At 43.0% G+C, this 24,347-nt stretch overlaps 1 protein-coding gene across 16 annotated transcripts in view; it reads right to left on the bottom strand.

The window, feature by feature from the left end:
• The window catches only part of TSHZ2 (teashirt zinc finger homeobox 2), a 1,034,366-nt gene that overhangs the window by 865,502 nt on the left and 144,517 nt on the right, over positions 1-24,347 (bottom strand). For 3 of the 16 annotated variants that reach the window (XM_085002586.1, XM_085002587.1, XM_085002589.1), the window contains exon 2: positions 21,895-22,160. The exons of 10 other annotated variants lie outside the window; for them this stretch is intronic. The gene's annotated coding sequence lies outside the window, so the exon portion shown is untranslated. Of the gene's footprint in view, positions 1-7,834; positions 8,068-21,894; positions 22,161-24,347 lie in introns of those variants that run through there. 3 more of the 16 variants (XM_085002600.1, XM_085002584.1, XM_085002598.1) reach the window with 3 other exon arrangements.

The raw sequence follows: 24,347 nt of genomic DNA, 5'->3' as shown, positions 1-24,347 counted from the left end.
CATAATTCGTTTTATTCCTCACAACAATTCCATGAGACAGGTTACCCTGGAGTTGCATCGTATGTGAATTCAACCATGTGAAGTGGGCAAAACAAAAACCAGAGCAAGAAATAAAAATAGCAACCTAATGGCACATCTAATATACTAAAAATTGTATTTTGTGTATGTGCTATTTTATAGAGTGCATTACTATGAGCGATAATAAATATTTACAAACACACATACTGTGTAATTATATTCATAAAACCATGAGTACTCTTTTTTATGGGAGATGTAAGGATTCTCCAATGAGAGCATTGATTATTTCCAATGCACACCTTATGAGTTAATTTAAAATCTGAACTCTGAGTAAGCCGTGATGTCACTGTTTTATTACACCTATTGTATAGGTAAGGAAAGGAGAGTTTAAAGAGCCAAGTATCGGCGTTCCCTACTGTGGTGCAGTGGGTTAAGGATCCAGCGTTGCCGTTGCCGAAGCTATGGCATAGGTTGCAGCTGTGGCTCACATTCAATCCCTACTCCAAGAACTTCTATATGCTACAGGTGCAGCCAAAAGAGAAAAGAAGAAAAAGAGCTAAGAATATTTAGACACAATAAAGAACAAAATGTGAGGTGGCCCTAAACCTGCTTGAAAGTAAGGCTATAGTGTCAACCACTAAAATATCCTATCTTTCGAGAGAAATTCATACTGATAAAGGAGAGAGGGAGAAGGAGATAAAGTAGGACTTTGGTATTTTTAGTTTGTTTTCAACTGGCAAACAATGGGATGGAGTGAGGCAGAATCAGCCAAACTAAAACAGGAATAGTGGCATTTTCAGGGTGATGCATCTCAATTTGTTTTTCCACACTGTGTTGGCAGAAAGATTCGTGACAAACAATCCTTCTAAAGAGGAGTTCTGAACCTCTAATCAGTAGCAAAGCAAAATTGATTAAAACAATAGTCAAGTAGCTCTGCTAAACCACCTTCGACTTCTGCCCAGAAGCCATCCTCATTGTTTTTCCAATTTCTAGGTTTCCCTCTACTTGTCTTCCTGTTGTGGCAGACCAGAAAATTGTCAGGTGAACTAGGTGAAAAATGGAGACAATAAAACCTAGTCAACAGAATGAGAAAGTCTGCCTAGAATTTTAATGTTCTTTTAAAAGAAAAAACATGTCCAAGCTGCACTTGGTGGTGAATGTAGACATTTCCTGGGGTCTGTGATCTCCCAGGATCGTAAACCTGGAGGAAATATTTGCTGAATCAGTATTTCCAGAACTGGACAAATAGGAAAGTCACCTGTAGAAAGATTTTGACTGCATTATTGAAAGGGAGAGTTTGGGAAAGGAACAAGTTGTTGGTTTGGCAGAAGATAAGCTGAAACCCTCAAAGAGAGCTTGGATTAGTCTTTCCAGCCTTCCGTAGGCTTTGGTATTTTCAAAACCAGTTCAAGTTCATGCCTTCTCAAAGATCCAAAAACTCTTCTCTGAAATATCCCAAATGTTGGGATATGTTTGAATTATTCACTCTTTTCCTGCCTCAACTGTACTGCCCCAGTGAAGTGTCTATTTAGAAAAAAAGAAAAACTTCAAATGAACAAAAATAAGTAGTATTAGGAGGGAAGTAAAATTTGTCATTAAGGGAAAAAAGGCTCCAAGTTTGAAAGGACACCAAACATTCACATATTTATTTATCGAGCATATACTTCCATAGTGTCTAATGCATAGAGAAGAACTATGCCTATGAACTTCCTTAAATTCATCTGCAAGTGTTCAGAACAAAAGAGTGTGAGAGTGATGACAGCTTAAATGGTGTGGACTATTCCAGCAATATATTCCCAAATGAGTATATGTCCAGCACTATAAGAAAGGTGAGGAATCCACTGTTTATTTGGGGAAAGGGGGTTTCTATTTTCCTCTTGGTATGAGCAACCCTACATTCCATTGATTAAAGATACCTATCTATGGCTCAGATAGTGAAACAGCAATTGGTTTCAATGTCAGAGGTAAAACCGGTTGTGCTAGACTTACTGAGGCTTGATAAAACCTGAAATACATGAGAGATTTGAGGACTTTTCCATTGTCAGGAGAAGCAATTTAAGTCTTACTATAAGAAACTTTCACCTTCAGATTAATTTTAGTAACACATACCGAAGAGGTGATTTCACCGTCTATTGACAAATTCTCTGCCTCATAAAGTTCAGAGCTAAATGGATGAAAGAAGAATTTAAAATCCAACAGCTTAATCTACTTAGAATTTTGTTGAGGGCTACGAAAGAAAGAAAAGAGTGTATTTCCTAACTGTCCCTTAAAAAGGCTAAGAAGCAAAGAGGACCCAGTGGCAATGAGCACACTTCGTGCTCAATCTTGGCTTCTAAATGCCATTTTCCAACAAGAAAGCAGGATCCCGTGGAGACAGGACTGATTTCAGAGCTGTGGCATGTAAAGAAAAAGACAATCCCATCATAATGTTGGGGGCGTGTCAAAAAGACATGGGAGTTATCTTTAAGGGACCTCATGTGCCCAGTCTGAAACGATTTGGGCATCAAAATAAATAATGTCAACAGACTAAAAAAATCTGTTGAATAAAATAGAAAACCATGAGTTCATAATGATAAAAAATAAATGCATTCTGAAAAAAATAAAATAAATGCCTAAGTTGAAATTTTGATGAGGAATGTAATTATAATAAGCAGAATAACATGTCCTCATCCCAACAGCCTGTGAATATGTTGTGCTATTTGGCAAGGGGAATTTAAGTTGCAAATGGAATTAAGCTTGCTAAGCAGCTAACTTTAAAAATAGTGATATAGTCCTGGATAACTGGTAGGGCCCAGTGTAATCACAAGGTTACTTAAAAGCAGAGCAGTCCATGTCAGAGTAATCCAGTGTAAGAAAAATTTGATTAGTCATTGTTGACTTTGAAAATTGAAGAGGCCACAAGCCAAGAAATGTGAGCAGCCTCTAGAAACTAGAAAAGGCAGGAAAAACAGATTCTCCCCTAGAGCCTCCATAAAGGAACACTGCCCTGCCAACACCTTGATTTTATCCCCCTGAGACCTATTTCAGACTCCAACATATTGAACAGTAAGACAATAAATCAATGTTCTTTTAAGACATTAAATTTGTGGTAATTTGTTGTACCAGGAATAGGAAATTAATAGAGAATACTTATGTAGTTTCAAAGTACTTCTCTATAAGATAATTGTCAACTACAAAATGGAAAGTAGCAACATTATGGTGGAGAAACTTGGCAGACACCACTTTACCTGCGTGACAAAAGTGACATCACCAATGATCAAGCATATTAACATCGTGTACCTTCTGAAATGATGCACTTAAAAGGACACAGCATCACTTCTCGAAAATCCTCCCTAATAATGCACAACATTCATCTGATCAAGAGAAATCTTCAGACAAACCCAAACCAGTGGGCATTTTACAAAACAACTGTCTGGGATTTTTCAAAAATTTTTTAAATCATGACAGACCAAAAAAAGGATTGAAAAACTGACCCAGATTGGAAGAGTCTAAGGAGACAGGACAACAAAATGCAATGTGACAGCTTGGATTGTATCTTGAACCAGAAAAAGAACATTACTAGGACAGTTTGGAATTTCTAATAAGATCTGTAGGTTAGTACTGAATCCATTTTAATTTTTTGTTTAGATCATTATATGATGTTTATGTAAGATGTTAACATTTAGAGAATCTGAGCAGAGATATACCCTGGGAAATCTGTGTGCTACTTTTGCGATATTTTAAGTCAATTATCTCTAAATAAAGGGCTTTAAAAGGGAAATGTGATAATGATCTTATGCTAAGAAGGTCTGGTGAGGTCTGGCTTCAAATACCCTTTTAAAGAGTCTATTCGTTTCTTTCGTCAGAGAAGTCCCTTCATTGGGTGTCTCTATATTCATGTGCCCTTCGTCAGTCCTTGATTTCTTTCAACAGGTCATCCAGAACTCAGCCAACGCTTCGCAAGTATTGAGATAAAAGACACTTATTGGTAACATTAGTCTTGGTTCTAGAGGGGTTTCCCCTAAAGAAGAAGTAAATGAAAGATACTCAGCCAAGATAAAAAATTATTCTCCTACTCCTGCCTATTTTTCTATAAAAATAGGCCATTCTTCATATAAATTTTGAAGACTCAAATGTCGTCATGTTACTTCCTTGGTTAAAAGCTTCTCAATGGCCCCGCAAGACCCAGCTCTGACTGCCTGTCATCTCATCTACCGTCTGTGTCCTCAGGCACTAAGCCCCAACATGCTAACCGTCGTTTTAATGTATCCTGAATCAAGTTCTTTCTTACCTTAATGCCTTTACACATTCATTTCTTCTGCCTAGAATGTTACTTCCTCGTCTCCTAACCTAACTAAATAAAGTGCTGGAGGAAGGACAGCTAATAAGTGCCGAAGTTAGGATTCCAATGCCTTTTTAATAAATTACAGTATTTCCAAAGAATGGGATATTAGTTAGCATTAAAAAGAAGGAGGTAGAAGTTCCCTTGTGGCACAGCGGGGCACTGTCACTCCTGTGGCATGGGTTTGATCCCTGGCCCAGGAATTTCCACATGCCACAGGCTTGGCCAAAAAAATAAATAAATAAATAAATAAAAGAATGAGGTAGAGCTTCAAAAAATTATATACACACATAGATACACAAATAAACTCATTTTTATTTTTCACATAGTATATATTTATCTAACATTTACCCAAAAAGAAAACATTCTGGAAAGATATATTCCATAGTATGAAAATGATTAATTTGGGACAACTTAAATTTTAACTTGAGAAATATAACGATGATTATTTTAAATTGTGGCTAAAATACCTCAATAACTTTGAACTCCTTTTGCCGTTAGATTGGACCTCCCATCACTAGAAACAGCAGGTATGATTCAGCCATAGCATTTCACAGAGTTATTTTCTAGTGTTGCTATTGCTGACATACTTGTTTCACAGAGGCCTCTCATGCTTGTAAGTTTTTGTATCAGCGAGGCATCAAATCCATCAACACATCCTACTTCAGGACAACCCAGAACACTGCAAGACCACTTCATCAAGGAGTAGGATGGATGCAACCCAGTTGGGGGAGTGGTGTCAGACCATCTGAATCTGGGGTCCCAGGATCATGCTTAACGGTAACTTTTGTCCTCCTGACCTGGTGAGCTCTTCCTCACCAGCCTGTCCAGCAGTTGTACCCTCTGCCCAGAATACCTAAACCTTTGCATATCTATTTAATGTCTATTATCTCTGCATAGTTGCCTCTTTCTCATCTTCTAGCTTTCAGGCGAAATACTGCTCTTTAAAAGACACGGTCCACAACAAATCACATTCATTCCCACTAGTTAAATCAAGAACAGTGGTTGGGTCGCCCTCTGTTATATATGCATTCAATGTTAACCCGAATGAAAGTTTAATCTCTCAAAATGTAACTACTTAGTATGCTTTATCTAAGTATATGATTTTTGGACTCTGATGCCAAAAATCAGTCAAGGCTGTGCCTGTCTTATCTACTGTTAAAGAAGGAATAGCAGTAGATAACATAACTCACCAAATATAAGCCCCCTCCCTTTTTTTCTCCCCAAACCAAAACTACACCGGGGGGGGGGGGCAGAATGAGGAAGGACCTTTCATCTCACAGGACACATCTTCAGTGACTTATACCACCCACTTTCTTGCCCAAAATAAAGTGACTCTTCTACACAGTCTCAGCTGCCTTCAGTCCAAGCACTTTCCATCGGTCATACTGTTTAATTTCATTTGCAGCATTTATCACTGTCTGATATTATCTTGTTTACGTATTTGTTTAGTTTTTTGTTTTTTGTTTTGTTTTGTTTTGCTTTGTAGGGCTGTACCCACAGCACATGGAAGTTCCCAGGCCAGGGGACAAATCAGACCTACCGCTGCCAGGCTACGTACGCCACAGCCCCCGCAACACAGGATCCAAGCCACATCTGTGACCTACACCACAGCGCATGGCAACATCAGATCCTTAACCCACTGAGCGAGGCCAGAGATCGAACCTGCATCCTCATGGATACTAGTTGGATTCGTTTCCACTGCACCACAATGGGAACTCCCAGGGGTTTTTTTGGTTGGTGGTGGTTGTGATGGTGGGGTTTTTTTGCTACTCAGTAAATACACGTTGGAAAGGAGAGAAGAAGAAAAAAAAGGAGGAGGGAGGGAGGAGAAAGAGAGAATCATAAACTTAAGATTCCTTAATAGCTAATTAAATTGCCTTGACTCCAGGAAAGAAAGGAGTTACGGTACATACTGCCCTTCGCCTTTCCTTTTACCCTCACATTTTCATTTCATTATTTCTTCATGTGCATTATTTTATGTACCTAAAAAAATAGCTCTTCCACTGAAACCTTTAACAACTATTACAACAGTATTCCAACTTTTTTTAGCCATAGATTCCTGTCTTCACACAAAAGATTGCAGAAATCCAATAAATATGACAGATGACCCACAGCTGTTTTGGATGAAGCCTGGGGTGAAGAGCTGGTGAGCACAGCTGGCCTGGCCGTCCAACCACCCAGCCATCCCTGTGACCCCAAATCCCCACAGGACCCAAACCTACCCCTTGCATCCAGAGAACAGTCTGCAAATCACTGAGATACAGAAATTTAGAACTTTACTCTCAAAATACAAAAGAGCTTTAATTAAACTTGCTGTATCAGCAGTTTCACATTAAGCTTCCATTTTATTCCGAATGGTTATGATTTGATTACGAGCCCACTCAATCCAGTGGCTCTGCTATGCTTTTTTTATAATTAGATAACAGCAGGTCTAAACACCAACAATATTTGCCTTAGCCATCAGTTTTGTGCAATCTTCCCAGGCAGCACCCTGATACTACTGAAGTATTGAATTTTTTAAACTTTTATGCAAATTGCATATATAATAATCCATGATATCCTTTAGCATTAGTTGTTCTTCAATTTGAGGAAATGCTGATTTAAAACATAATTTAACAAATTATTCAGTCAAGCATACTAAGGACAAAAATTCTTCTTCCCATCAAATTTTCAGAGACATTTGGACACAGGCCGCAATAGTTTAGTGAAATCTGCTAAAAACCCTCTAGGTTCCATACTGTTCTTCCTTCCCCACGTACACTGCTAGAAAGGATAAAGAAAGGCCCAAGCACAGATGCTGCCCATTAAAAAGCATCTACCTAATGTAACCTTTAACAAATTTTTCTGGAGCTACAGTTCTTACCCTCAAAACCCTCAGCATGAATGTTTTAAAGCAAATTTGATGCTATCAAAAAAGGATGGATGGACAGCCCTGGAGACGGAAGTCTTCTCTTTAACCACAGTCTGGGTGAAGCACAGACAGAGGCAACAAAAATCTTCCCTGTTTTCCCACCACTGGTTCCCCCGACTACATAGGAGACCCTCCCTCGTGGGGAGGGAAGGGCACTGAGGTTCATGCTTGAGTTTAATTTCACAGGTTGGCTTCCTAAGGCTCTAAGTTCCGACCCATTGAAGAAAAGACCATAGATTTCTCACACTGAGGTCCTTTCACTGACCAGGACAAAACCAACAGCTCAGAGACCTGTGCCAATCGAGGGGCCTCTCGCCACACACAAGGAAAGAACCCAGAACACGATGCATTCGCCTCAGTTGCATCGTTTCCTGAGGAAGAGAACGCCGGGGCTGAACTTTGGCAATGACAGTGGAGCGTTGGACTTTCTCACAGAAACAGCTCTTGATGACTCCAAGGACTTCCGAAGACTAAATCACGTAAGGAAATCTCAAACTTACCAACAGTTAGAGTTGAAACCTTTGCATGAGGGTGTCTCCATCTCAGCACTCTAGACATTTAGGGGCTGGATAATTCCTTACCGGAGTGGGGTTGGAGGCTGTCCCGTGTATTGTAGGATGTTTAGCAGCTTCTCTGGCCTCATCTCACTAGAAGCCATGAGCACCAGCAATAGCATGTGTGACAACCACAAGTGTCTCAGACACTGTCATGTGTCCCCTGGGTTGGCTGGAATAGCTCCAAGTTAAAGCTCTGCTCCATATTATATATTCCAGTACCAGTTCTATCCTTTCAACTCCAAGACTGTCGCAGTTGTGCAAATATCTTATTTCTTTTTACATTCTACTCTTCTTTTAACCTTTGCCCTAGAAGGATAGTTCCAAAAACATCATTTGACAGACATGTTATTATATACATAGCTCAGCCGGGCAGAATCTGGCCAAGAGCCGTGGACTCTGCGTTGCCTTCTGCACTTTGTCGGGAGTTTCCTCCTGTTTTACAGTTGGTTGAATTATACTCAGGCTTCCAGGCAGAGCAGCTAGAGGCGATCTGATGAAAACCACATTGTTTGGTTCACGGAATGTGATTTAAACCCCCAAGATACTGGATTTTAATTTGTTATATATGTCTATTAAACTCTGCCTTCCTCCTCCCCTTTCTTAGGATGAAAAGCAGATTATTTAGTGCACAATCTAAAAATCAGCCGGTTATTAAATTTTCCTTTTCGTTTAGTTTTGAAGCTTTTATGCCTCTGAAACTTATTTACATGCTGTATATATTAAATAAAATGTAATCCATAGTACTCAAAGGATTCAAAAAATGATGAGGTACTCTTCCCATGGTCTCAAAACAGAGTCTACCTGACTCCCCAAAAGAGGGAGACATTTACAGCATCAGTCTACAGCTCAAGAATATACTTTCACCAAGGCAGCAACTCACACCGATATTACGGAAGTACATAGATGCAGCAAATATAAATGCTTCCATATGGTCTAAATTATCCATTATTATATTGACATCTAATGCAGTAAAATACTGCCCTATGAGATCTTAATAAGAAAAATACAAGTACTTATATATTATTGCATATAACATATATTACATATTTTATGTTTTACTCAGCCGCACACTTAGGAAGCAAAAAAAGGCAAAGCCACAATATTATATATTCAGTTATATTTTTCTTGTAAGAATTAAGTCAACCTTTAACATTCTTTAAACTAAGATGCATTAATTTGCATAATTATTAATAAAATGCATGATTGCTTTCATAAATATGGCTTCTGTACATTCAGTACCTACCACTATGGGAGGCACGAGGCATTTATTTTTTTAATTTAATGCTCATGACAGCTTGGAATAGGAGGCATCCTACCTTGCATATGAGAAAAAAGGTTCAGAGAGGTTAAGTAATTTTTTCTAAGTTCACATGGCTAATGAGCAGCAGAGCTGGAAGTCAGATCCAATCTGGATGACCCTACTGTTCAAGCTGGATCTACCTTATTACCTTACCTCCTTCCCTAATCAGCTCTCTAAGGCTAACGTTGCTTGAAATCAAGCCAATATCTTAGGTAGGGGGAAGGCCAAGGTAAACTGCATGCTTAAAAGCTTGGTGAAATTCTATCTAAACAGACTTGTTAGCATTTTCTAAGTCTTTAGAAAGGTCCCATTCTCAGATTCATGGAAACTAATAGCTATATATACCATTTTTGGTTTGCAAAACAGCAGAGTACAAGAGTTCCCACTGTGTCGCAGAGGGTTAAGAATCTGACTGCAGCAGCTCAGCTTGCTGCAGAGGTGCAGGTTTGATCCCCAGCCCCAGCACAGTGGATTAAAGATCTGGTGTTGCCGCAACTGTGGCGTTGGTCCCAGCTAAGACTTGGATTCAGTCCCTGGCCTAGGAACTTCCATATGCTGTGGGTGCGGCCATTAAAAAAATAAAATCAGAGTACAAAACATTCCTGCTAATCTCATCCTTTTGCTCTCTGGTCATTCATCTTTCCATGGCTCCCTCTTGTCCTCCTGTCCAAGTTCTCAATCTTTGCTTCTCCACCCTCATCGTTCCCTAGTCGGACCTCAAATCCCATGCTCCAGCCTCACTGAGTTACCCGCAGTTCCCACAGTGTCCTGGGTCTCTTTTACCATATACCCATGTTCATGCATTCATTGTTCAGCGTGTTTATCAGGTACCTGCACAGCTGACATGCTGGAAAGACAGTGTTAAGACAGAATTTCTGTTCTCATGAAGCTTAGAGTCTAATTTGGAAGAGAAAGACAATGAATGTAAAAAGTACTCAGTATGTCGGAGATAAAAGCTTTGGTAAATAAATAATAAAGCTGTAAAAGGCTGGAAGGGAGAAAATTCTTACAAGTTAAAAAGGGTTGGGGTTCCAGGGAAGGTCACCCTGACAAGGTGGCATTTGAGCAAAAACCAGAAAGAGGTGAGGGAGTGCCATAGATGCCAGCAGAAAGGAGGCCCGTGTGGTCAGGATGGAGCGAGCAGGGCGGAAAGTAGTAGACAAGGGGCAGAAGGTACCACCACATAGGGGCTTGAGGGTCTTTATGAGGGACTTGACGTTAACTTTGAGTGACAGAAAAGATCTCTCCAGTTTTTGTGCCTTTGGTAACTTGGAAGCTGTGCCCTCACAGCATCTGAACTATTGTACATGCTCAGTGTTTTGTTTTGTTTTGTCTTTTTGCCTTTTCTAGGACTGCGCCCGCGGCATATGGAGGTTCCCAGGCTAGGGGTCTAATCGGAGCTGCAGCCACCGGCCTACGCCAGAGCCACAGCCACGCCAGATCCGAGCCGTGTCTATGACCTACACCACAGCTCATGCAACGCCAGATCCTTAACCCACTGAGCGAGGCCAGGGATTGAACCCACAACCTCATGGTTCCTAGTTGGATTCGTTAACCACGACGGGAACTGCCATACTCAGTGTTTTTTATGCAGGGTTTGAAAACTCTAAGGGGCCAAGAAGCTTCTAGAAATACAAAAGAGGGATGCCTGATCTCAGTGAGGCTCCAATGATTGCTGCCATATGGAATATGGTCCTGAGGCCCAAATGCCACACATCTCTGGGCCAGTTGTGGCTGGTAGGTCACCAATGCACAGCATCTATTGTCATTCAGTGTCTGTTTTGTGAATGCGTCAGGAAGACAAGACTTTGCAGGGTGGCATTTTGAGACATACTTTGAACAGCAAGCATATTCTAGAACTGAATGTTTGTGTCCCCTCAAAATTCCTATGTTGAACTCCAAACCCCAAGGTGATGGTATTTGGAGGTAGGCCTTTTGGGGGTAACTGGGTCATGAGGGTGGAGGCCTCCTGAGTAGGATTAACGCCCTCAGGAGAAAAGCCCGTGCTCTCTGCCATGTGAGGATGCAATAGGAAGTCAACCGTCCATAAAATCAAGAAGTGAGTTCTCACCAGAATCAAATCTGCCGGCACCTTGATCCTGGACCTCTGGCCTCCCGAACTGTGAGAAATACATTTCTGCTGTTTATATGCTACTCAGTCCATGGTATTCCGTTACAGCCGTCCAAGTCGACTAAGATACCTTCCAGCTCACTGACGGATCAAAGTTTGAGTACTCCTCTCTCATGTACAAACTACCCATGTTGTGAAAAATGATGCTTCCTACATTCTGTTGCCCAGTGATTACTGCATCCTCCCAAAGTTAATGAGACAGTTCTTGCTTCTGTACCACTTTCCATGATTCTTCTGCAAGAGCTGTTAATTTAACAGAGCAGAAGTAAACCTATATTTTAAATTTCCTTAATTGTCACTAGAAAGGATTGCTATATTTAAATGCAGATGTAAACAACAAAAAAGGAACTTCGTTTAAAAATGAGCCAGAGTTAAGCATACGTGTGGGGAGGATTGTCTGTTGGCTTTAACTGGGGAAATGCTGAATATGCAGTGATTTTTTTTACATTAATAATAATAGGAAACGGTAGATAGTGGCACCTCAGCACAATTCTAATTTAATGAGAAACAATAAAATAGTTTTCCAAAGGGGCCTATTTAGGTCCAAGAAAGGGGGATATTAAAGTTCCAAGATTTATTCTACTTTCGTTAAGGTATGCTGATACACATTTTCTGAGGCTATATTCTACGCACTGATTAGATCTCTCTCTTTATAATTTTCTTACTTGTAAGGGAATTAGATTGGTATTTTCCAGGCCAGATAACTTTTAGACAAAGTATTTAAACTGAATCAATTCATTCCCAGCACAAGGAAGGTTGATCAAAATCCTATATCACTCAGACAGCCCTGTGAGGCATATTTTTAATATATTTAGATATCATTAACTGCAAAACCATGGGAATCAACTATTAAGAAATGGTTTTTAGGAAAGAATATACATAAAATTTCTACCAAGGTCTCTGAATTAAGCTGTCTCTTTTTTTTTTTTTTTGATGTTTTTCAAATTAATTACACTAGTCAACCAATAGGTATCAGTCATTGCAATGTTCAAAGCAATATGCTCTGTGAGGTCAGATGTGATGATGATGGTGATGACGGTGGTGGTGGTGGAGGTGATGATGATGATGATGATGGTGGTGGTGGTGGTGGTGGTGATGATGATGATGATGATGATTGTGATGATGGTGATGGTGGTGGGGTGGTGATGATGATGGTGGAGGTGATGATGATGATGGTGATGGTGGTGGGTGATGATGGGGTGGGTGATGATGATTTTGATAATGGTGATGGTGATGGTGGTGGTGGTGATGATGATGGTGGTGGTGGTGGTTGTGGTGGTGGTGGAGGTGATGATTGTGATGATGGTGATGGTGGTGGGGTGGTGATGATGATGATGGTGGTGGTGGTGGTGATGATGATTGTGATGATGGTGATGGTGGTGGTGGTGATGGGTGATGATGATGATGATGGTGGCGGTGGTGGTGATGATGATTGTGATGATGGTGATGATGGTGGTGGTGATGGGTGATGATGATTGTGACAATGGTGATGGTGGTGGTGGCAGTGATGATGATGGTGATGATGGTGGTGGTGGTGAAGGTGATGATGATGGTGGAGGTGATAATGATGATGGTGATGGTGGTGGGTGATGATGATTGTGATGATGGTGGTGATGGTGATGGTGGTGGTGCTGATGGGGTGGGTGATGATTTTGATGATTGTGATGATGGTGATGGTGGTGGTGGTGATGATGGTGATGATGATGATGGAGCTGGTGAGGCAGTCAATGGTGATAGCTGGCATAAATTGAGTCTTTTATACATGGTAGACACTGTGCTAAGCACATTTATTCCTTGCTTAATTTGATCCTAACATTCACTGTGTGCTAAGAACTAAGTTAAATGTGTAAGGGAACTTTCCAACACCTGGCAAGTCACATTGTGTTCCCATGTTGCAGGTAAGGACACTGACACTGTGACAAGTTGAGCAACCAAGAATCCCCTAACTGGACAGTCCATGTGGAAGAGGTGCTCACAAGGCCAGCAGAGGGAGGAGAGCCCTATCCCTGGGGAATACTGAAGCCTCTGCCTGTGACATCCAACATTTCTAGGGAGGGTAAGGCCCCTGAACAGGGGCACAATACTCCCTAACATTTACTAAGCACCTACTACCTGCCAAGGTTTTTTCTAAATCCTTTGTTTCCTTTATCCTCTTTAATCCTCATATAAGTGCATGAGGAGACAGCATCGCTGCTCCACTTTACAGATGAGGAAGACTGAGGCACAAGGGTTGCTTGTCCCTGAGCACATGACTATAAATGGTGAGGCTGGGTTTGACCTCGGAAGTTTAAACTCAGAGTTCATGTTCGTAGTCACTACTGTACCCCAACTATTTATGATCCAGCTGAGTCTGAACTAAACCCTTTGAATTCAGCTTAGTGCTAAAGGAACGGTCCTGCAGCCTTCAAATGGTCACATGGTCCTGGGGCACCCAGCAGCAAAGAAAGTGACTCCAGACTGAAAGACTGCCTTGGAGGATTCTCAGAAAGTCCGACAGCTTTTTTGCTGTCTTAAGAGAGCTAGGATTCTTGAAAAAACATACAGGTGAGAGAGACTGCTTATCAACTCTAGGGTGTGGCCTTGGAATAAACACAATGGATCTGATTTAGAAAAACCATGTGACATTGTGTATAGTCATGATGCCAATTTGCAAACTCTGTACACAAAGATGTCTAGCGAAGTCCTTGCCTTCCAAAAGCACAAACTCTTAATATGAATTTTAGGAGAAGGGAAGAGCACAGAACGCTGTGAGACTGAAGGTGCAGAAAGCAGCCAGCATGCCACCATGGAGCAAAATGCCAGTGCTCAATCCTTTGTTTAGCTGAAGCACAAGGTCTTTGTCCAAGCTCAGAATGCCAGGATGAGAGGTCTTGCTCTTCATTCAGTGGGGAGCCACTGAGGTTTTTAAGTCAGGACACAACATGACCAGAGCTGCCCTTCAAAGAGTTCAGTTAAAGCTGTTCATAAGATGGACTGAATAGGAGAGAGTACAAGTTAGAGACCCCACTGGGAACTGTCAGGAAAACCCCGGGATCTTGACCGTAAAGAGTAGCAAAAAGGGGCAATGCAAAGAGCAAAGTTCCTAAGACACAGGACCAAAGTCTAAAAAGCTGTGCATTATCTCTGTAGGCTTGGGGCCAGAGGCTCTACAGGGTCTGCAAAAGTTGACTGGCTCCACCACTACCTCACCACTGGGCAACAACTCAACTTTTCTGAGCATCAGCTTCTTTATCTGCCAAATAGAGATAAACATGCCCCCACATCTTAGGACTGTTAGGAAGTTGAAGTCAGTATATAAAGCATTTGGCACACTGCCCAAATATGTAGTGAGCACTCAATAAATTCTACCTACTGATATCGTCAATGTTTTTGTGTCTATTAATAGAAATAGTAAGATTCCTACATTCCTCTTTTAAAGGATGCTCATTTACTAGTTAATGAAGGAAGGCAGGAATGAAATCAACATTAGCAAAAAGAAAAAACCCATAAGAAATCTTTCTTCATACCCTCGCACTTAAAATGCCCTGTGTGAAGGTGCCAGATGGTATCCACTTTGGTGGCTGAACGAGAGTCCCTGGTCAGAGGAAATGAATAAATGAATAAATGCACTGCAATTTAAGACTTAAGTGTGGTTTTTAATCTGGCCAACTCTCACCTCTGGGGAATAAGTGTCAACCTGATATCTATCTAGCCTGAACCAAGTTGCAAAATCTGAAGATAGTGCCGGTTGTAACTGCATCTTCAGCAACTCGTTTGAGTTCCACTGCAACCCCTACTCTGTGATGTTCCAGCCCTGGAACCATCCAATGCTGTCAGTACATCACCCACCTTCCCTGAGACCCCACTCCAAATTAAACCACTGCAGCACCAACAATAATCAACACTGATTTGGTGCGAGCCGAGTGCCAGACATCATGCTGAGTGATTCATACACAGATTTTTCTTTGAAAGAAAATGGAAGCAAAATCAAAACAGAAACTGTGAAATCAACCAAGTCTACTCACTATTTTTCTTTCTCCACCTACTCCTGCTATGGGGCACCATATACTGAATCCCTTCCGTGAAAACTTAAATAGAGGCTCTCGTAAAGTAGATATGGTCAGTCACCTACTTAAACCTCCCTTGACACTTAAAATGGACTCTAACTTTGTTACAGCGACCTTGGGGCTCTGCAAGACGTAGCCCCCACCTGTCCCTCCCACCTCCCAGTGTCTTCTGCTTCACACTCGAGTCCCTCTGTGCCCCCGTTTCCTCTGAAGAACATACTAAGTTTATTTCCTCTTTGGGACACTGGCCTTGGCAATGTGTCCAGCTCTGCCTGGAAAGCGCTTCCCTTGGATCGTCCTTCTCAGGGCCTGCTCCTCCTTATCAGTCACATCTTGTTTCAGATGTCATTTTCTCCAAGAGGCCCTGCCTCACAGCCCTTTCTGAAAGCAATGTGACACGTCCCCAGAGGTGTTCTGGAGCATCTGTGGGCTTCTGCTCCCAACTATTGGTCATGTTGGTAGCTGGAAATCAACCAGGTTGGACATATTTACACTAAAGAAACACTGCAGCTCAGGGCTTTCCCCCCAGAGAACCAGTTGGGAACACTTATCAGCACCACCCTGCCTACTTCTATTCCCTTTCTCGCTCTCCGAAACATGGCTTTTCTTACTTTCTTCATAACACTCATCAATCTGAAATCATTTTTTCTATGTGTTATTTTTTATTAACTCTCTTCCGGATACAATCTAAAGAGAATAAAGACTAGATCCGAATTGCTCATTGCTACATCCCTAACGCTTTGAAACATGTACATAAGAACTTTAAAAATCCTTTTTGAAAGAATGGATTAATTTCATACACTCTCATGCTGTATAGCACTGGGAACTATATCTAGTCACTTATGATGGAGCATGATAATGTGAGAAAAAGGAATGTATATGGGTATGTGTAACTGGATCATCTTGCTGTACAGTAGAAAAAAATTTGACAGAACACTGTAAACCAGCTACAGTGGAAAAAATAAAAATCGTTATAAAAAATTTCATACACTCTCTTTATATTATGCGCCCTACTGTACTTAAGATTATGAATTTCCTAATGCAGGTCTTTTAAGATATTTTCAACCTAGAATTTTCTAGTAGCTACAGCTTCAAGAACTATCAAAGTTGACAGTGTATGTATGTCTAACCAGTCACCAATTAAGAAATGGAATGATGATTTAAAACACCATTTACTAGTTTCCCTACTCTATAATATCTGTTTGGAAATTGTAAAGAGTTCACCCTTGTCTCGTTTCATTCTAGAGTTCTACAGAGAGAAATGTCTCCCTTCTGAAGGGCACTTACTGTATAATCCCTTTGTTAGGATAACAGGACCATCTGGCCCCATCCATCTTGCTGCAATTTGATCCTGGGTTAATTGCACCCTGTCACTAGCCAAGATTGACACTGTATGTTTTCTCTCTTCACTAAGGCTAGTTCATTATGGAAGCAGCTTTTTTGAAGTCTCGAATTCTTGAAGACCTTTTCACAGCAACATGAACGGGACCAAGGACTTTTGCTGGGGTTCTCCCAGTGGCCCACAGGATCAGTACATCACCAAAAGTAAGCTGAAAAGGGGGAAGCTGGCCACAAGAGGAAAGAAAATATCCATCACTTGGAAGGTTGGCAAGCAGCATCTAATGGGCAAAGGGACAGAGGAGCAATTAAACAATCACTCTAATTGATACCCAGACATGCCAGATGATGTTGATGGGAAAGTGTATAGATATGCAGTCCCAAACTTAAGTCCCTGTAGGATCTAAGCAGGTAACAAATACTGAGGCAACAGGGTGGAAAATAATAGAGGTGGTACAATGGCAAACTAAAGGCCCCACATCCCCTCTAAAGGGGGCAACATATACCCCAGCTCTAGCCAATTTCGGCCAGGAGAGAATAGGAACCTGTAAGGTCAGATTGTGATGGAAATTGTTGATTACCTCTCCGTACCCACTCTCCACTTCTTCGTGCATGTAACCCCTTCCCCTACATGACTCAAAGAAAGGGGATCTTATTCCCACTCTCTTCTCCAGGCCTAGAACCATATTGGTCTATGCCAATTAGGAGAGTTCCATTTTCCTTGTCACTGATTAATACAGGAGTGGGCACATGACCCAACTTTAGCCAACGACACATGAGGGAGGGATGGCCACTTCGATGCCTGAACTTCTGCAGAAAGAACCAAGAAGAGATCGTCTTTCTTCCTTTAGACTGAGTTGTGTCTCTGCCATGCCAGAAACTGCTGTCACCATCTTGCCACGCAGAGCCCAGAGCATCTGGAGCAGATCTCAGAAACACCCCACCTGGAACCAATCTCTGCAGTTTATTTTGTGTGAGATAAAAGATTTTTTTCTTACAGTTTAAACCCTCCAGACTAAGTAAGGTTTTATTTGTTACTTGCAGACAAAAGGGTCCCCAAGAGATATACCAATTGTCCGACTTTTCAAGAGAAGTAGGACATTCCATTTTTTTTGTTATTCCATTTTTTAAAATTGTGGCTATTAATGTTTAATATTGTAGAAGAGCACCCCCTCTGATGAAAACAACACAAGACAGAACAAACTTCAATAAGCATGGGGGTGGTGGGGGGGTGTTTTCAACTCTTAACCCAGCTTGCCACCTCAACTCCCGGTTCTCAGCAGAATCTCTCCTCTCCTAAACTGCACATCCCAGACAGGCTCTGAGTTCCTGGAACTTTACACAGTGCCTCACTCTTGATCAACAAAACACTCATCCCTGCCTGACTTTCAGAGCTTCACTTTTGCACAAGTTAGACAAGTTAGATAGAATATCCACATCCAAATACAGTATAGTACGATGCTCAGCAAAAGAGACGTGGGGCTGTTGCAGAGAAGACTTTCAAGAAATGAAAAGGTTTGTTAATTAAGTTTCTTTGCAAGAAAAAGGTCATGAAAATGAGAAAATACTTGCCTTATTAAAGTCCGGCAAAACCAATAAACTTGAATTACTATGTATATTAACATGGTTAGTTCTGCAAATACAATCCATTCTTGTCTTCTTAGCTTTGCTCCTAACTTGTCCCCTTTTGAAAAATACCCTCTTTTGTCCCTTTTCTCCATCCACCGTTTACCAAGATTTTTAAGACCCAGTTGAAAGTCCACCTCTTCTGGATAGCTGCTTCCGGTGGAGGTTTCTCAGACTGTTTCTTTCCTTCTTTCCTTCTTCCCCCCCACCTCACGGCCACACCCATGGCATATGGAAGTCCCCAGGCTAGGGACTGAATAGGAGCCGGAGCTGCCCTACGACACAGCCACAGAAATGCCAGCTCTGAGCCGCATCTGCGACCTACACCACAGATCATGGCAACGCCAGATCCTTAACCCACTGATGGAGGCCAGGGATCAAGTCAGCATCCTCATGGATACTAGTCAGGTTCTTAACCCTCTCGGCCACAACAGGAACTCCTCAAACTGTTTCTTTACATGTGATTCACACATCAGTTGTGGTTACAGAGTCATCCGGAGCCATCTGCCTGTCGAATAGCAGATTTCTGACTCTAAGGCCCAGAATTACTGGGTCAGGGCTTGGGAACCTGCATATTATGTGCTCTTCAAATGAGTTTTCTACACATTATAGTTGGGAAACACTGTTCCAATGGACTCACAATTATATCGCTATAGTGGAACACTGAATCATTACATTTGCATATAATTCTTTCCAAGGAGATATCTCAACTAGATTATAACCTCCTCAAAAACAAGGACCTTATTTCATACTTCCATATTCTTATTTATCCTCTCTGAGATGCCATTCCTCCCTACAAATCAGCAAAAAAAAATGCAGATTTGAAGCTGAGGGTTTTCTTTTGAAGATTAAATGAAATAATAAAAAATTAAAATATATTGAATCCTAACTAGGTACTAAGACACAGTTCCAAGCCTTAGGCACTTAATTTCATTTAATCTTCAAAACACCTTCCACTCACACCCACCCCCCCGCCCCCCCGGGGCAGCAAGGAAAACAACCCCTTCTTGCTAAGGAGGTAACTGAGCCCCAGACAAGTTAGGAAGTCTGAAAGGTTTACATGGTAGGTAAGAGTGGAGCCGGATTTCAAATTTACATTCCTCATTCATTCAAAACTCTGTGCTGGAGCTCCTGCTACGGCGCAGGAGGTTAAGAATTTGACTGCAGCAATACTGAACATGGGTTCACTCCCTGACTCTGCTATAGTGGGTTAAAAGATCCGGTGTTGGCACAGCTTTGGTGCAGGTCACAAGTGCAGCTCAGATCTGATCCCTGGCCCAGGAACTCCATATACCATAGGGTGGCAAAAGAAAAAAAAATCTATGCTTTCACTCCTGTCCTGATCACTGCACGAATATAAATTACTGGTAATATACAAGCCCTAGGATGGAGTAAAAGACCCAAAATGCACTTACACCTAGAGGCAAGGCATGTTAAAACATCCAACCTAGACCTTGGAGCTGGAGAAAAACGTCTTCACTCTGCTTATATCAAGAGTAATCCTATTATTAGAATCAGAACTTATTCCAGGAGTTCCCGTTGTGGCTCAGCAGTAAGGGACCTGACTAGTATCCATGGGGAAGCAGGTTCGATCCCCTCGCTCTATGGGTTAAGGATCCAGCATTGCTGTGAGCTGTGGTGTAGGCTGCAGACATGGCTCAGATCCTGTGTTGCTATGGCTGTGGTGTAGGCCAGCAGCTGCAGCTCAGATTTGACCCCTAGCCTGGGAATCTCCATATACTGCAGGTGCTGCCCTAAATGGAAAAAAAAAAAAAAAGAGTTCAGGGTTCACGAACTCTGACCCTCCCAACTGTACTCTTCTGGGAGATGCTTCTCCATGGGTGTCCCATGTTGCTGCATGTCCTGGGAATAGAGGACCTCAGAGCTCTCGTTCTGAACTGTCTTCTCCAGGATGTTCATAGAGCAAACAGCCTTGGCAGACAGAGATGGTAGCTCCCTCCAGGCAGAGGGCAGATTGATTTCCAGGCCAGGATAGTAAGATAATGTACCCAGGGCAATGGATTGGGGGAAGGCTGGCTAGTAGCCTCCCTTAAAAGACTGGGGTTTCCTTTGCTCAGGGCTCCTCAGCTGTGATGCAAACCCCCTGCAGGAGCGCATCTGCCTGGGCCCCTATACTTTAGGCCCCTGAGCCTTGAGGGCAACAGGAATGGCAGCAAATGCAAAGCTCAGGCTGCCTGCTGTGCTGTGAGTAATAAAATCTTTTGTCTCAGGCACCTAGAATCTTCTGCCAGAATCCAGGGACCTGTGACTCACCTGTTTAGCAAGCAAAATGAATACAAATCTCAGATGCTTCCCGGTTCTTGACAAACTCCTATCCATCCTTCCAGAGCCCCCTCTGTGAGGCTTCTTTGGAGCTCACCCCAAACTCCGCCCTGTCTTCATCAGAGTTGGAAGAGGGCTTTATCACTCAGCAAACTGCTTAAAATGACCAGTTTATAGAAGTGCCTTCCTCCCCAAACTCAAGTGACTTAGAGATAGGAACGAAGGGATATTTACTAACGGAGCTGATGTCAGTCAAATAAAGTCCTTACCAGCACGTGATCTATGCATCCTCCCCCCAACCCCATCTCGCGGACCTGGTCTCCGCCTCTCCACCCTGCGGCCACTCTGGCCTCCCAGCCACCCTCTGCCCTGGCGGTTCCCTCAGCCTTCTGATTCTCACAGGGATCCCTCCTACATATCCTTCAGATCTCTGTCTCCCACAGTGACCTAAGCTCCATGAGAAGCTTCATCTGCTTTGCTCACAGCCATATCCTCGGTGCTAAGCCCTGTCCTAAGAACAGTGCCCAGCCCTCAATAGACACTCAGTCAATACTCCTTGAACAGAGGACCGAACCAAGGAATAAAAGCACTTGGCACAGCTATTGGCATACTGTAGGCGTTCTGCAAAAGTGGCTGCTGGGAAGGTGACCATGGTGGCTATGCAAATTTTAGCAACACCCAATTCACAAAATGTCACCTTTCTTTGTCTCTCGAGATTCAGTTCAACCTGCTTCAAGCTTCCTCTGTTGGGCTGGTGAGAAACTCAATCTCAGTCATTGGGAAGAGACTTTCTAACCCTCTCTTGGATCAGCCAAGAACTCCAGGGGGTGGATGCAGCTCAGAACATTCAGAAAAGGGATTTTTTTATTATTAGATGACAGCCGCCACTGTCATACGTGCTGTGCCCCCCAAAACAAACACACTCTCCTCCTGAAGAACAGTGCCTGCAGAGCACCACAGACAGCCCCTCCAAGGCTCAGCCACCTCCAGGGACCCTGCAAGGGAGGGAACAGACCCCTTATACCAGCAAAAATGCAAAGGCAAAGCCCCTTTCCCAGCTCAGAGTAGCTCCCTGACCTCTCTCTCCTCCATCTGCCCTCACCTCCACCTACAAAAGTGATTTTCCCTTCTTCCTCCAACACAATACCCTTCAAACAACTTTAGACTTTCCAAATTTTAAGCTGGGAAATTTTTGCCTTTGGCCCTACTACTCACAAGCTGCTGTAAAATGCTAAATGAGGCATTTAAACAGACTTGTTGAAATGCAACCAGGCAAATGCAAAGTCTCAGTTCCCTTCTTCGTATGGCAGGGGAAATACATCAGAGAGAACAAAATACACAGTGATACCCAATAAATTACCTGCCACGTTAGAATTAGTCTTTGTGTGCATCCCAGCATTTAGCACAGTGCCTGGCTCACGGGTACTGAATAAACATGTGTGGAATCCATGTCTGAATGAATAAATTGGATTTAGCTGAAGTGACTTTATCTCGACAAATGGCCTCCAAGGTGGACATCTCCCCAGAGATGGTTCTCGCGCTTCTCTTCTCCACTCTTCTCCAGGCTCCAAGAGTCTGATGTTATGCTTTCTGCTTGGGTTTGCTTTATGGGATGTTACCAGCAGGCTGTGTCAGAGAGGGCAGACAGGAAGATTAAGATTTAAGATAAATTCTCTCCACGCCAGTAAATATCAGTGGTGTCACCAAGAGCTGACTGTGTCCTTGTTTCATTCCAATGTGACAGTATTTGGAGGGGGGGCCTCCAGGAGGTGCTTAGTTCAGGCGGGTGATGCTCTCGTGAATGAGATTAGTGCCCATATAAGCAGAGGCCAGAGAGCTAGCCCCCTCTTTTCCTGCCATGTGAGGATACAAGAGGTCCGCAGTCTGCAGCCCCAAAGAGGGCTCTCACCTGAACATGGCCCCACTCGCAACATGACCTCAGGCCTCCAGCCTCCAGAACTGTGAGAACAACATTTGTGTTACTTAGAAGCCACTCTATCTGTGGTGTTTCGTTACAGCAGCCAGAGCTAAGAACAGACAAGCAGAACAACTGGGAGATATACAAACGGTGGGGGTGGGGGGGCAGGGGAGAGAGAGAATGCCTACATTTACACCTGTATATGTTTCAGGGATTTGACCCTAAGCCCTTGAGGCACCAGGTGACATTAAGCAGTCTCTGTACAGCTGTTCTCTCCATGGCACATGCTGGAGCTTGAGGTCCACAGGGGAGGCCATCAGGAGGGAAGAGGGATGTGAGGTGGGGAGAGTCAGGACAAGCTGGGGTCCAGGCCGTCAGACCGAAACCCAAGTCAGTTCCTATTGCCTCTGGCCATGGTGACAGGATGTCATGCCGCTACCCGGCCCTTCGTCCTGGAGCACAACACATACCTGGCCCCAGGGTCAGAGAGGCCGAAGGAGGAACCAGGGAAAAGGGATCAAGGGCAGACCCAGCTGCTGCCCAGGCCAAGGAGGTGTGCCAGCAGATGAGTGGTGACGATGTGTGGGAGCCACAGAAGGGCGGAGGCATCACGTCACCCTCCGAGGCTCACACAGGAATCTCCGCAGCTCTCTCTGACCACACACCTCTAATAAGGGGACACTGGGGACATGGTTCAGCTGGGCCATGTGGGTACACCCGCCTCCCTCAAGGAGAGCTCACAGCTCTGCCCCTGGGCCCCTCCTCACGGGCAGTTCTCTTGCAGAATCTCGCTCTGTCTAGTAAATTTTCCTCCCCTTTGCTTTCCGGGTCAGGGGGTGGAACACGGCGCTGTCCCTGGTAATTGCCACACACGTGGCCCATATCACTGTCAGTACACTCTTTCACACATTCTCCTCAAACTGCCCACATGGAATGTGCCATCTGTTCCCTGATGGGGTCCTGGCAAAGAGGACACCCACCCTTGGTGCAGAAGAACCAACAGAACATGAACTGGTAGATTTATCTATTCCTTTCCTCTGCTGGAGACAGATTTGTTTAAAAATATTAATTGAGCACTAAAATGGGAGGACCTCTGTCCCACATAAGTGTGCGAGGGATCCAGAGGTGGGCACAGGACACAGAGTCCCTGGTCCCGCAGAGTTTACCATCCAGGAGAGGAGACAGGCCATAACTATAGCTGCTTCCTGTGGCCTGATGGAGTAGACGTATAAACCGGTGATACTCACGAAGTTTCTAGAACCTTTTGAAGAAATGACAATGGTGTTTTACGAATCACAGGTATGGTAATAGCACTGCATCCCTGATAGAAAGTTAACCTTGTCTGTTAGGAATCCCCCAGCAGATGGTAAATAGAAGTATCATGATGATCATTTTGCAATGTACGGAAAGAGCCAATCGATGTGTTGTGCACCTGAAACTACCATACCGCCGTGGGTCAACGATACCTCGGTAAGCACACGGATGTGTCTGTATGTACATATTCATAAACACACATATATACCCAGGAATGTAAAGGGGACTCACAATGAACAGGTGCTGCAGTATGGCTAACTCTGTACTAAGCTTTTCACATACAGAATCTCATTTAATCTCCAGGCAATGCCACAAAAATCGGTGAACAGACTGCAGTCTCCTCTAGCTAAATGGAGAAACTGAGACTGGGAGAGGTAAAATTTCAGTCCGAGGTCACTCAAATAATAAGCGTGGTAAATGGGATGTTTATTTTGGGTCTGGATTCTACACAGGCAAGGAACCATGCCCAGGGCTGCCTCTTTTAAGCCTTACAACAAGCCTGATGAGGTAGGTTGTATGGCCATTCCTCCTTTTACGCCAGTGAGAGCTCCAGGATAGAGAGGACACCCAGATAGTAAGAG

Source organism: Sus scrofa, chromosome 17 (genome assembly GCF_054392235.1).
Source record: "Sus scrofa isolate SSC_HxYL_T2T_F1_AM1 chromosome 17, Sscrofa_HxYL_maternal_Yorkshire_Landrace_v2.0, whole genome shotgun sequence".
Taxonomy (NCBI): Eukaryota; Metazoa; Chordata; class Mammalia; order Artiodactyla; family Suidae; genus Sus; species Sus scrofa.
The sequence above is the reverse complement of the archived record's forward strand: the minus strand, read 5'-3'. Positions and strand labels throughout refer to the sequence as shown.